Below are 15,102 nucleotides of genomic sequence, written 5' to 3' on the forward strand. Positions count from 1 at the left end.
ATTTCAGCCAATAATCTTATAAATGTTCAGTAAAACTGTTGAAAACAATAGCTGAATAACTTGCATGTAAACCACGTGTGACTCTTTTAGGGTAGTAATTACCCGAAGTAGGGTATCAGATACTAAAGCAGCATTTAGGTATTTTTGTACATGCGTATCATCGCAATGAAACAGGAAATCATTAAATATCTCTTCTTAAAATAATAACAGTGCTTAACTGACCCACTATTCGGAATCGGTCCATTAAGAAATAAATCAATAAGCCATCAATATCGCCAACCCGTAATTATTTAAAGGAAAAGGCATCTATATCAGTTCTGATGAAGGAAAAATTGTTACGGACACACCCTCATGCCTCCGTGTAAAATACATCTCGTGGGTTGCTATTGCAATTTTAACTTTACGCAAAAGTATTGGAAGTCTGCATGTCTGTTGTTTCCCGATAAGTAATATTTTTCATTGATTGCAGTATATCAAAAGCAAAAGACTTCATCTACAAGGCCTGAAATTAGCATTTAATTGTATGTGGATGTAAAATATTATATTATCGTGGAGAAAGTGACATTTGGTGTTTATTGAAACTCTGACCCACATCGGAAAGACGTGAAGACGCAATAATGATAATATATCAGATGGCGGCCACACAATGTTATTAATGACCTTCCAACATATCTGATATAGAATGAGGAGATGGAAAACATGCAATATTTAACACAAATTTTCTAAAAACAACCAATCATTCACCAGTCTTTGTTAAACAATACAATACTCTTTATTGCACACCTCACATAGTTTACAATAAATGTACAGAAACAAACTAAAGACAATTTGATAGAGGTAAAAACAGGCGGTCTTGTCATTTAAGAGCGATCTCTTTTCCAGACAACTTTTGGGTATCGGAAACAATAAAATTAGAATATGCGGTAGGTGGCGCAAAAATACAACAAAAAAATTAAAAGTCGAATTGAATATAACCAAACAACACAAGACATTAATATAAATAAACATACTTAAATACGTCTAACCATAAACATACATAGACATACATACATACATAACAAAGTATTTATTAAATAAAGAAACAACAGTGTAATTAATAAAAAAGCGGCCAAGTGCGAGTCGGACTCGCCCATGAAGGGTTCCGTACCATTTATGACGTATTAAAAAAACTACTTACTAGATCTGGTTCAAACCAATTTTCGTTGGAAGTTTGCGTGGTAATGTATATCATATATTTTTTTTAGATTTTTCATTCCGTTATTTTAGAAGTTACAGGGGGGGGGGGGGGGGCACACTTTTTTTCACTTTGGAAGTGTCTCTCGCGCTAACTATTCAGTTTAGAAAAAAATGATATTAGAAACCTAAATATCATTTTTGAAGACCTATCCATAGATATCCCACACGTATGGGTTTGATGAAAAAAGATTTTACAGTACATATGGGGCTACTTTATAGCACTAGTGCGAGAAGTAGCATATTACGTTACTGTGTCGAACATTTAAAGGGCCATATGTACTGTAAAACGTTGTACGATACATGTGCGAATAGGTAATTCGCAACTCGTGTCGATTTAAAACACTCCCTTCGGTCGTGTTTTAATTTATCGCCACTCGTTTCGAATTTCCTATTTTTCGCACTTGTATCGTAATGTACTATTTTGAGTTTCAGTTCTAAGTATGGGGAACCCCCAAAATTTATTGTTTTTTTTTCTATTTTTGTGTAAACATCTTAATGCGGTTTATAGAATACATCTACTTACCAAGTTTGAACAGTATAGCTCTTATAGTTTCGGAAAAAAGTGGCTGTGACATAATCGGACAGACAGACGGACATGACGAATCTATAAGGGTTCCGTTTTTTGCCATTTGGCTACGGAACCCTAAAAACTAAGGAAAGGGAAAGATAGTATTCCTTAAGGTTTGATTTGAAGGAGGTAATTGAGAACGTCTAACTCAATAGGGAGAGAGTTCCATATCTTGAAAAGTAAATGAGCAATTATACAATTTGGAAGAGGAACATCTTCCTCCTATCTGTGCCATAGCAAATTTTGAGAGGATCTAACAGATAAGAGAAACGCTCTTTGAGATAGCGAGGAGTTGAAGGATTCAAAAGTATAAAATAAAGAAAAGAAAGTATGTGGGAGTTACGACGATGACGGATAGGGAGCCACTTGAGTTGGTATCGGAAACTGGAAACTGGTAATACTAAAGAGTAAAGAATTAAATAAAGGGAAATTTTAGTTTTATACATATTTAATTTTATAGATATTATCAATCGATCTTATCATAGACTACACTACTATATCTTGGCATATACTACAGGCGGCTACCGAGGGGTGGCCAGCGGGGCAAAAATTTGAAAAAAAATAATGTGTAGAATGTTCCCTTAGGCGCTCGAAATCCCTTACAATGATGTTTATACTTCATTGTGATGTGAATTCTATGGAAAATAAATATAAGATATAAATAATTGTAATTGTTAAGTAGTTTAATCTAGTACTATATTGAATGATGCAAAAAGTTTATTACGATATTGATGAACTTAGATTTTTTTCTATGATCTTAGATTTTATAAATGAATTCAATATACTTACAGGTATTTTGTTACTTTTAACAATGTTATATTTCATAACACATTAGCTTTAGCCAAATCGACTACATGATGTTAATTCCACATATGTGTAGTTGCAGTACTGTTAATATTGTTAACTCTGTCAAACGTAATGACTTGCGACTAAAAAACTTATACTAGCTGGTAAAACGCGAATCTACTACAAGTATATGTCGGCACACTACTCTTATCATTTTACCATCTTTAAACTTGACTTGAAATGTATATCTAAATGGAGATACAACGCAAATAACTTTGGACTTAGCTGTACAATATGACCACTTAGATGATAAAAGCGACATAACAGATCGACAGTTACCTTTATGGTTTCCATTACGTTTTTGCTTGACTTTGAATTTTAAATCCCATTGGTATGGAAGCACTGTCTACTTTGTGTCTTCGGGATGTTGGTTGAGATGTCTTGATACTGTCAGATTGCATCAAATGTAATTATAAAGGTGTGCTCGACTGCTCAGTCTCGTGTGGCATGATAAGAAATCACAAGCTACTTTCTGGTCGAGCGAGACAAGGTCGTGAGCTGGACGCAAAAACTTGTTTCCATGATTGTGGTTTCGATCCCATTTCACAAATTTGTCAATCGATTCATGTTAATAAAAGGCGAATGTCACAATATGATGGTATTGCAATACCAACTTAGCTAACGAAAGCAATATACATATATATATATCGATGTAAAGATGTCCACTTTTTTAATTATTATTTTTTATACTAAGTGGGTGGCAAACAAGCATACGGCCCGCCTGATGGTAAGCAGTCTCCGTAGCCTATGTACGCCCGGAACTCCAGAGGAGTTACATGTGTGTTGCCGATCCTAATACCGCACCCTCGTTGAACTCTGGCAACCTTACTCATCAGTTGGAACAGGTACTCTTTATGAAAGTCCTATATGTCGTTTTTTTAGCACGACTGTTGGTTATTCAAAATTGACAAAATGTCAAGTAGGAATGGATGATGATGTGTTTTTAACACGAATGTTAGTGTTTTCAAAATTACAAATATGTGAATATCCGCTTTGCTGACATAATGATAATATTCCCCCGAACACTGAAACAAACTGAAGAAAAAAGTACAAAATATCCCACTCGAAAGGAAGTATTTCAATTACTTAAATCAAGGATCAAAGTCAGCATAAATCTTAGCAATACCTTCTCACTTTCCGCCATAGACATTTCGAATGAGTTACGCCGCAAATAAATTCTTTACACGCCATTTTTTCTTATTTTTAAAATTTATAACTTTAAATCTGTCAATCTGTCAGCTTTCGGAGTTTATTCGCGGGAGTCCGTTCACTTCGGGCTACTTGGTTCCACCGTGGACAATAAATGCCTTAATGACAGTACAAATAACTGTATTCACCTTGGTTAAATCACTTCACTCGTTTACTTTGCACCACAATTTATATCATGTCACGATGTTGTTCGCGATTTTTCACTTTCAAGTTGTTTACATCGTGTCGTGTAGTCTGTACCTATTACTTATTGAAATTTTAACACAGTCACTCTCCCCATACAAAACAAATATGAAAAAACCAGACGTCCAAGTGTCAAAGACATGTACCAATAGTGGAAGCACGGATTCCTGGAAAAATCTTCATGACCCCACATTGGGGGAACCCGGGGTCTGCCGTCTGACCTGATCTGAGGGATTGTGTCTTCCTTGACCACAGCTAGTGCAACCTGGCTGAAACGTCGGATAAAAGGTAAACTAATGAATTTGAATCGCGTCAGACCCGTTAACGGCATTAAATATGTGTACAAAAAGCGATATGTTAAAATATTTAGAACCCTATAAAGACCGAGAATGCCAAGAAAAATGCGTTTTGGATTAAATAACAATGATAACATTGATAACGGAGAAAGAACGCTGATAGATGAATAAACATGTTTGTGTACGCGATAGGCCTGTGGAATGTTCTCATAGTGGACAACGATGCAGCAACAACGTCTACAAGACATTGGCTGTTACTCAAGTAACAATCAATTATACCATGCTCCTGAGAGTAGGTAAGTATATGTTAGAATACGTATACTACAGACAGCCTTGCCATTTTGTGCCAAATATTACAAAAAATGTACGTATAGTTACTTAACTTATGAAGGTATTTTTCTGAGAACATATTTGACTGCGTCCAATGACGACCTACAGACTTTCAAACAGTAAGTACTTACTTACCTATTTGGAGCCAGGTTCGGATATTAAGTTGGACATACATTTATACATTACACATAGGGAATTTCAGCGATATATAAGCACATACTTACCAAAAACATAAAACGGTACCTACCTAATGTACAATTCATTTGCAAACATAATGACATCTACGAATGTGACGTAATCTATATATGGCTAAAATAATCTTACGTTTCGTAAATTTAGATTCGCGCAAGCCATTTCTCGGAATTATTCATATTGCGAATCAGCTATTATGGAATAACCGAAGAAACAAAACATGTCTTAATACCTATGTTTTTCCTTATGCAACTAAAATGCAAGCATTAGCCACTTTCGTTGTGTAACTTAACTAAAAGACGACTTGTCACGGGGGCAGAATAAGGACTCGCATCTAACATACGAGGGCGAAATGGATGCCAGAAGCTAGTAAAGTCAGCTGAAAAACAAGCTAAGCGGGTGAGGTATTCAACACGATCTTACACACACAGAAAAAAAATAGTTCTCCAGCCAAGTAAATACTCTTGTGTCAAGACATTTTGTGTTTCCTATATAAGGAAACAATAAAATTCTTGCGTCAAGATATAAAATATTTCAAAGTTTATTATTTAAGCTAATAAATTAAATTCTCTATCCGAGCTATAAAAAGTTTTTTTTTAAAAAGCTCATTATTCTCACCAAGAGCGTTTACGTTTTGTTTTAAGTATTGTATTTTTTAAATTGAACCTAACTGTCTTAGTGCAATACTTAAAGAACTTGTGCCAAGAAACTTTGTTTCTTGGGGTTAGATACTCATAATTGAATTGAGAATTATATTTCTCCATAAAAACAAGAAAAAGCATTGGTTCAAGAGGACGTTACTCAATGTGAAATGTGATATTATTTATATCTAGAGCTGAAATCTCTTAGCGCCAAGTTAAGTATGTCTTGAATAAAGAATGAATTTTCTTAAACCAGCATGATTTTCGTCATTCGTTGAAATCTTTGTAAATTTTCAATAATCCTCTTCATCTTCTTTTTCCTCGCGTTGTCCCGGCATTTTGCCACGGCTCATGAGAGCCTGCTGGGGTCCGCTTGGAAACTATTCCCGAGAATTGGCGTAGGCACTAGTTTTTGCGAAAGCGACTGTCATCTGACCTTTCATCCCACAGGGTTAAACTAGAGGCCTTATTGGGATTAGCCCGGTTACATCACGATGTTTTTCTTCACCGAAAAGCGACTGGTGAATATCAAATGTTCGTACAGAAGTTCCGAAAAACTCATTGGTACGAGCCGGGGTTTGAACCCGCGACCTCCGGATTGCAAGTCATACGCTCTTACCGCTAGGCCATCAGCGCTTTTGTCCTCTTCATCAAATTTATTGATACTATTTTATGTAAAAGTCTCAAACCAAAGTTTTGGTGCTTTTTCTTTTAAATAGCTTTAGCTCTTGACTGTATATTGACAACATCAAACCAAGAATTAATCGTTCTTGCGTAAAAACTTAAGTCTCAAAGCAATATTTTGGTGCTTCTTCTTTGAAATAGCTTTGGCTCTTGACTGTAGGTTGAAAACATCAAACCAAGAATTTATCGATCTTGTCTAAAAACTTAAAGTCTCAAAGGAAAATTTTGGTGCTTCTTCTTTGAAATAGCTTTGACTCTTGACTGTAGGTTGAAAACATCAAACCAAGAATTAATGGCTCTTGTATAAAAACTTAAAAGTCTCAAACCAAAGTTTTGGTGCTTCTTTTTTTTAAATAGCTTTAGCACTTGACTGTATATTGAAAACAACAAACCAAGAATTAATCGCTCTTGCCTAAAAACTTAAAAGTCTCAAAGAAAAATTTTGGTGCTTCTTCTTTGGAATTTGGTAATATTTTTGGTTTGAGGTAGAGTTACTCAAGATAAAACCGTTTTTTAAGAGCGTGCTATATCTCTTGCTAAGACTTTTTTTTCTTGCGGCGAGTAATTAATATCTTAACTCAAATCACTACCATTCGCTTTAAAAATGTGTAAAGATAAAACTAAATAATTTTTATTCTCCTTTAAAAAAATATGTTGTTTTTAACTCAAGACATATTTATTGGACTAATCAATTTATTATTTTATTTAAGCAACCGTGCCCAAGAGAGTTTTGCGTTTTGAATTAAGATATCTTTTTTATCTGTGCACGCTCTTACTATCATAACTATTAAATCCTATGAGAGTATTGAGACCTCCTTCGATTCTCCTCCGACCCCTCCAGACTTCTGCTTAAGTGTTCCTACGTCATTTTCAGACTTTACCTTGTATCGAGATAGTCCACAGACAACCCGTATTGGAAGTAAGTAATTTATTTATTGGAAGCGCCAGCTACTAGCTTTTCCTTTATTTTGGAACTCCAACTGCAGGAAGTACTTATTCAGAGTCCTTGATGGAAAGGGCAACGTCCTGTAAAAGCCGAGTCATCACCTTGAACTCAGTCAAGATGAAGTCGATACGATCAACATGCCCAGATGTCCAACTACTTAGTGATTGTAAAAAAATAATTATAACATTGAACTGATTGAACCGAAATAGAGGAGTATATTGATGTATCTAGGCAGAACGTAAGTACCTACGCTATATCTTATACATGCAAAAGTATCTTGAATATCTAGCAGATGGGGACTTAGATATGTGTAAGCAATTAAGCATTCATGAGATTTGTATTTCACACATACTTGTACCACAATGGCAGTTCGATTGGGCAAGTTATTGTCCAGTTGTACTAATTTTGTACCTAATTGAGTGATGATTAAAAACAAGAATTAAGTACATATTAAAGGCTCGTTAATACTTATATTAAGCGTAGAAGCGTAGCTAGTGTACGTACCTAACGTACACTAGCTAGATATCTCTTAAACACAAAAATCTTAAGTAAGAATTTCAATGGGTAATGCATGGTTGCAAAATGAAAGCAGTCCTAAGTTATTGATTTATCAAATAACTATGCATATATCCAATACCTACTACCTACCAATACAGGCTCGATACAATTTCTCCCAGCCAGTATCAGCTTGCGGATATATCCACTGTAATTAGATATTTATGTAACAGTGAAATTATAAGCTATTGCATGCCAATGACGGTTTCATTCAAGCAGACCATGTAGGTGTTCCCATGGCTCACAAAGCGAATTATTACCTTCCAACGTATCTTTGGCCTCTCGCTCCCAAGGCCGATTTTTATATTTTTATGCGATTTCTATAATATTTGGTTAGTGGATAGAAAAAGTTCCCTATTTTGTAGAATACACGCGCAATTTCATCGTACGTCCTAAAAAATCTTACTCTAAATTACGAAAACGTAAGTCTGTTATTTTCATAAAGCAAAAAATCGGCCCAACATTTGCGAATAGTCGAGATAATCGGGGTATAGGATGGAACCATATTGGAGAGTCACAGTAGAACAAAAACCGGCCAAGAGCATGTCGGGGCAAGCTCAGTGTAGGGTTCGTTACTTCGGTAGTTACCCGTCCGTCACAATAGACATTGGCCGGGTGCTATTCGGAAATACCTACAAACTTTTAGAATTAGAAAAACAATAGAGATTTTGCGATAACTCTAAAACGGTTTAACCCCCTAAGCCCTAAGTTTGTCTGGAAGAGATCGCTATAAGCGATAAGATCGCCTGCTACCTTTCTTTACATTGTAAATCTGTTTTTAAATTTGTTTTCTTTGTGGTGCAATAAAGAATATTTTCTTAGTTAACTGATCATGTTCGCTATTTTCATTGAATGACTTTATTAAGCTATATATTCCAGATTTATTTCATATTTTTTTAATCCATAGTTCCAAAGTTGGAGTATGATTCTCTCTGCCTATGTGCCTATTACTCCACTGACAAACGACTCTAGCGAACTTATAGGTAGTTGTACTCGTATTGGTTAGTCGTTTGCTCGCCTACGCTAGGTGAAGTATGATAATAACATCACTTATTACCAATCTAGTTTACTGGTATCCACTTGAAGAAAATATAGTCCTCCCATCTTCTTAAAGTGAAGGCCTTGCGATTAAGTACGACCTATCGGAAAACACTTTACAGTTATTGCATTGTTAGATGCATTTGCAAACAATCAAACAAAACAATGCTTTTAGGTGAATGCCTGTTTGAAATGCAATAAACACCTGCTAGTGATTGGCTACATCATGTAGGTAGAGGCCTACTGGCCAGGGTCGCAGATCTACCAGGTATGCTATATAGGCTAGCAGGTAGTAAGAAATCGGACACTTCTGAGAATAGGTAGGGCTTATTCGCGTTATAATTGTGTTCTTTTGTTTAGAAATGCGTTGCAAAGTTTTTTCTATTCTATAAGTTATACTCGTATGAGTGCCTATTCGACAAACCTTACTAACTAGGTTTTTTAGTAGTTTAGGAATTATATTCCGATGTCACTTTTGGAGTTTAAGGTCTCAGATAAATTGTGATCCCAGCCGGCAAAACGTCCCACTTTGTTGCTTGCCATACGGACGCTTTGACAGGTTATTCTTATAAAGATACAAGCAAATCTTATCCTTATGGCAAGCGACAAATTGGGACGTTTTGCCGGCGGCGGTCACAATTACTTACCCACTGCTTAAATGCTGTTCCTAAGATGAAAAAGAGACCCAATGGTACTTATCATCAGCTCGGTAAGGAGAAAGGAACCTTCTTCATATCGATTGCCCCAGTTGAAATGCTACATTTGTCTACAATGTAAGAGATTCATTCCTCAAGATTCAAAGGTTCTATAGTTAGGTATTGGACAGAAAACGACGAATGCGTATACCTATGTAGTAGGCAACTTTCTAGAGTTTGGAGTTGAATGAATTAGGCATGAATATGTACTTAAATTGACTACATATTCGAAGGCAATTTCTAAATAGGTACTTATTTACTTAATGTTTAGAAACGTGATATATACCCAAACCAGGACACACATGAGCTAAAATCTACCTAGGTACCATGTCGCGTGCGTAACATTCACATAGTGAATACGTGGTGAATACTAGGCCTACAGGAAGGACACGTCTATGGCTAGTAACTCTAGTAAAGTAGGGGTAAGCGAACTGTTGCATCAAAGAATCCAAGAGCATTGGCCGCCTGTTGTTATGGTAAGCCGGTCTGAGATATGTTCAAATGGCCTATACGTGCTTGTCAGTGCAATGAATGAATGGCAGAATGGCTACCTATCTGGGCTAGGTAGGTATCTGTAGAAGCCTGTCATCTGAGAATTTCACTCATGTTTAACTATACCCTGATTACCTAGATGTGCATAATATATGCCTAGCTGTAGTGCACGTATATTTGTAGGTTCAATCGGCCCTAATGTGCGATACTATACCATCATACTTGTAACAGTTGTGCTGTACGTTTCGGGTTAGAAGTAGGGACCACTTTTGCCGTTGCCTACAATTTTCTAATTGCATCTTTACAAACAGTACCGCATTTTAAAACCCGACAGTGGCACCTTTAAGCTAAGAAAATTAATCCAGGGGAAAGGCCAGGGACTGGGGCTTGTCCCTGGTTAACCGTTAGTACTGTTAGTTAAAAACTTGGCCTATCTCTCTTGCCTTACGTTACTTTCGTACTAAGTACTAACCAAGCCACCGTTAGAGACGCGTTCTCGTCAACCATCTGACCATGTCGGACACTATTGATGGGAGAAAGTATTTGCATACTCAGTTCAACGCAATCAAAACTCAATTTAGACTCGGCAATCGTTTTCAAAACCGACTACCGGTTTTGTATCGTAATAGTCTTAGATGGTTCTAACCTAAAATTGCACTGATTTCGTCGTTATTTGCACAGTATTCTCAATTTAAATAATGTTTTCGTTTACTTACGCGTTAGTTTTCCGTATTTTAACACACACAAGCACTGTTTGGTCACAGGTCACGTTTACACAGAGTTCAAGCAAGCGCCCGGCGACCGGCGTGGCGAGCCGCGGCTAACTGAGTGAGCCTACGTTACGGCCGGCAATCTCCCACTCACTCTGCGTTCGGATTCCTGTGGAGAAGATTTTGTCGAAGATTTTATTTATTTAATTGCAATGAAATCCCCTTCCAAGTTATTTTTAATTAATAAACTTACTTTACAACATATACGGGGTAATGTGTATTTCATGTAAAGGGCTCCATAGACGTCGCAACAGATCTCATGCGATTTGCTCTATCGACTGAATTAGCTGCACGTAAAATGTGAGTTATACTGACCGAGGTATATCCATTTCATTTACCATGGCGGGATTCCATTTGAGACGGTAATTAGGCGTAAACAATACAAATAGTGACAACAAAGGATACCCAGCAAACTTTTTTTGCGGCGTCGTGTCTTACATGTAACTATCCATTCTTGATCCTTTTGTGTTATTATTTGACCACACGCTGGCTTTGAAGACCAGAGCTCGTAAAGCAATTTTTATAATAGATCAACATTATGGTTGTCTTTGTGCAATTTCAAATGGAATCTCGTCATGGTGAAGTGTGGTATATAGTCCTTAGTGTGAGTGAAATGGGGTATATAGTCCTTAAAAACTGGAAATCGTGGTATTCATAAATATTTTTTTTTTCAAAAACTACGACGGAATGACCAATGTAGTAAATAAATTAATATATCCGATTTACTTATTTGGCCACGTGCTACAATGGTGCATGGCTAAATAAAGCTAGAACGAAAATCGAATGAAATTGACCAACTCGAGCACGCAGATAATTTCTAAGGTCTTGATAGCAAAATTGTGTAAAAATGATTTTTACCGTTTATTTCAATATTTTTGGGTGAATACCAAACAGTTCCTTTATTCCTTTTTACTATATACTTGACGCGGCTAATGATGACCCGTATGACAGTTACTCGAATTCGCTTTTGAATAGACTTAATTTAAGAAATAATTGAAGAAATAGGTTTTTACCGTATTTTTATTACTTAATTGTTACATTTCTCAATACAAAAATGTGTTAAAGTACCAAAAAAACTCCAAAACCATTTGACATTGACAGTTACTCCATACAAAAATGAACTGTCATAGGGATCATCATTGGCCGCGTCAAGTATAATGTTTTCGATTTTTATTAACGTAATCAGTTATTTAAAATGTATCTTGCTATAACTTATAAGCATCATATTTGCAATATTTGCATGCTGGTGTGCAAAAGCATTGTTTCTGATATCTTATATAAGTTATAAAACCGACTTCAATACGTTTCCATTTACTTATTCATTTAACTCTTAACAACACAACTAATAACACCTGGTAAGTTTTCTGGCAGAGATCGTTTTTTAGCGATAAAACCGCATGATTTTTAAATTTTCTTTGAAGTTTTACATGTAAAATGTAATATTATTGGCGCAAAAAAGAATATTTAGTTACTTAGTTAACTATTTATATAAAAAAAAATTGCCACTTGCATTACTCGTGTATGGCAAGTATCCGAACGCCTACGAGTTCTCGCTTGCACCGCACAACTGCACTCCATCTCGCGCTATCTTCTATACAAATTAACTACATTATCTTTAAAATTACTAATGTATTTTTTTTATATTGGGCAGGTTTTCTGGTTTACTTGATTTTATTTATGTATAGGTACTTAAATAACAAAAAAATGGGAATCCCCTTTTACCTGTGATTACAACGCCATCTATGACTGCATCGAATTCCTACGAATGCAGTTATACTCGCAGAACCGTAGATAGGTATGGATTTTTAGGGTTCCGTAGCCAAATGGCAAAAAACGGAACCCTTATAGATTCGTCATGTCCGTCTGTTTGTCCGTTTATGGCACAGCCATTTTTTTCCGAAACTATAAGAGCTACACTGTTCAAACTTGGTCAGTAGATGTATTCTATGAACCGGATTAAGATTTTCACTGAAAAATAGAAAAATAATAATAAATTTTGGGGGTTCCCCATACTTAGACTAGAAACTCAAAAAAATTTTTTTCATCAAACCCAGTGTTTAAACTGAATAGTTTGCGCGAGAGACACTTCCAAAGTGGTAAAATGCGTGTCCCCCCACCCCTGTAACTTCTAAAATAAGAGAATGATAAACCTAAAAAAAAAATACGATGTAAATTACCATGCAAACTTTTACCGAAAATTGGTTTGAACGAGCTCTAGTAAGTAGTTTTTTTTTAATACGTCATAAATTATGAATTACGAGATCTAGTAAGTAGTTTTTTTTTAATACGTCATAAATTATGAATTACGAGATCTAGTAAGTAGTTTTTTTTAATACGTCATAAATTATGACGTATTAAAAAAACTACTTATAAATTATGAATTACGAGATCTAGTAAGTAGTTTTTTTTTAATACGTCATGATTTATGATATACATTACCATGCAAACTTCTACCGAAAATTGGTTTGAACGAGATCTAGTAAGTCGTTTTTTTTAATACGTCATAAATGGTACGGAACCCTTCATGGGCCAGTCCGACTCGCACTTGGCCGCTTTTTATTATTCTCTCTGGATTTCACAACCAAATTATATTAAATACCAACACATTGTATGGTATTTAATAAGTATACACAATTTGTACTAGAAGATGCCGTTGCAATCTGCTCACAAGCCGAGAATATTTGCAATAGTACGATTTTGAAAAGAAAATTCATTAATTTGGGCCATATAAATGAAAATGCTCGCTTTCTTGCTCCTTGGTAAGACCAACCGACTGCTAGCTATAACTCCTGCCTTAGTAGCAATAAGGACTACCAATTTTAATCAATTTTATTTATGTCCTAAATAAATACGGAGCAGATTCCTTTTTTTTTAAATATTAATGAAACCACCAAGCTATGGCATCCTGTTATGACGCCGATGTTTATCAATAAGTATATTAATATAATATTAATACCAAATGTCTCTAATTTAGTCTAAGATTAATTAAAACAGGTTTAACGCGACTTTATGGTAATCGCGGATCACCTTGTGAAGAGAACGGATCTAATTTGCCGATTCAGTATAATTTGCTGCTATACTGAATTGATGAGATCGTATATTAAGTATAATAATTTATTTTAGGATGATGAAAACCCATTGGTGCTTTTCCGTACATTGCAGTATTTAAGTATTCGTATTATGTGGTCGTATCGTCGGGGCGCCGTGCCCCGCTCCGCTACCACGAGTAAATGCTCGCTGGTTAGAAGACTTGGAAGAGACCATGAGGTCGTTGAGGATGCTGCAGCTTCGAATGTACAAACTTCTCAGGACAATATAAACAGTGATCGGAACTATGGGAGTAAAACTTTAACAAAACTTATCAAGCGGACGTAAAAAGAGTGCTTATAGCCTTAAAAATATTCGAATATCTATGAATGTAAATATTTTTATGGCTGTAAGTACTATACTATTCCTATCCCTATGGACATGGATATTTTTAGGGCTGTATGCACTATCTTATGTCCGCTTAACAAGTTTTGTTAAAGTTTTACTCCCATAGTTCCGATCACTGAATATAAAACTGCCCTTTTCAATGACAATCCTAAAACTGTTCTTCTCAGAACAACCGTCACTGTTTTTCTGTTTACGCACATATTGGCTACATGCGAAATGCATGGTGGGGGTAAGTAAAGCGATCGCAGTGCATGCGGTGGTGAAAATTGGAACTAACCAAGGTCTTTACATTTCGTACAAGTTATATGGCTCGAAATGAAACTTTAATTTACGATTACTCCTGAAATATTCATTTGGAATTGTATGGTGTAAGAAACCATTGTTATCCATGTTGTTATTGTGAAATGCGTAATTTAACTAACGTATTTAACTTGATAATTATCAACACTGCATTCGTGTAAATAGCTTTGCAAATGCCACATATCATGTGATATTTTTCTAGAAGTTAAGAATGGGTATAGTAAGTTATCCTTAAATGATAAATAATCAACATCCAGAATTTTTTTGTAGACCCATGAAAAAGGGACAACCCCTCCATACATTGTGTTGTTATAGGTCAAACGGATTATGCAGCGTTTTCGATTAAAGCTCCTAGCCAGCGTGATTTTTTTCGACAACGTCGTCATATTTCAACCAATTTACACACAACCTTCCTCAAGAATCACTATTTTGATACATGAAAACCGTATGAAAATCCGTTCAGTAGTTTTTAGTTTTAGAGTAGTTTTATAAGATGTAGCGAATTGACGTTTTCCCCTAGATTTGCGGATGCTAGGTTGCTTGATAGTCGTGCAAATAGCGAATCGATTGATCAATCTATGTGCTATGTAAACTGTTCTATTCAGAGCAACTTCGTTGCTTCAATGATACTCTCGACGTCAATCGATGTATTATGTTCCCACAGTATTGGTCCACAATTTTCTTCA

The 15,102-nt window shown here is 35.7% G+C and overlaps 1 protein-coding gene across 3 annotated transcripts in view; it reads right to left on the reverse strand.

Annotated features, from left to right (window-relative positions):
- Nucleotides 1-10,748, reverse strand: part of LOC133534426 (LIM domain only protein 7) — a 204,097-nt gene extending 193,349 nt beyond the window's left edge. For 2 of the 3 annotated variants that reach the window (XM_061873533.1, XM_061873531.1), the window contains exon 1: nt 10,628-10,748. The gene's annotated coding sequence lies outside the window, so the exon portion shown is untranslated. The remainder of the gene's footprint in view (nt 1-10,627) is intronic. The other variant, XM_061873534.1, reaches the window with a different exon arrangement.
- Between the last annotated feature and the right edge of the window lie 4,354 nt (nt 10,749-15,102).

The sequence above is a fragment of the Cydia pomonella genome, chromosome 2 (genome assembly GCF_033807575.1).
Source record: "Cydia pomonella isolate Wapato2018A chromosome 2, ilCydPomo1, whole genome shotgun sequence".
In the NCBI taxonomy this organism is placed as follows: Eukaryota; Metazoa; Arthropoda; class Insecta; order Lepidoptera; family Tortricidae; genus Cydia; species Cydia pomonella.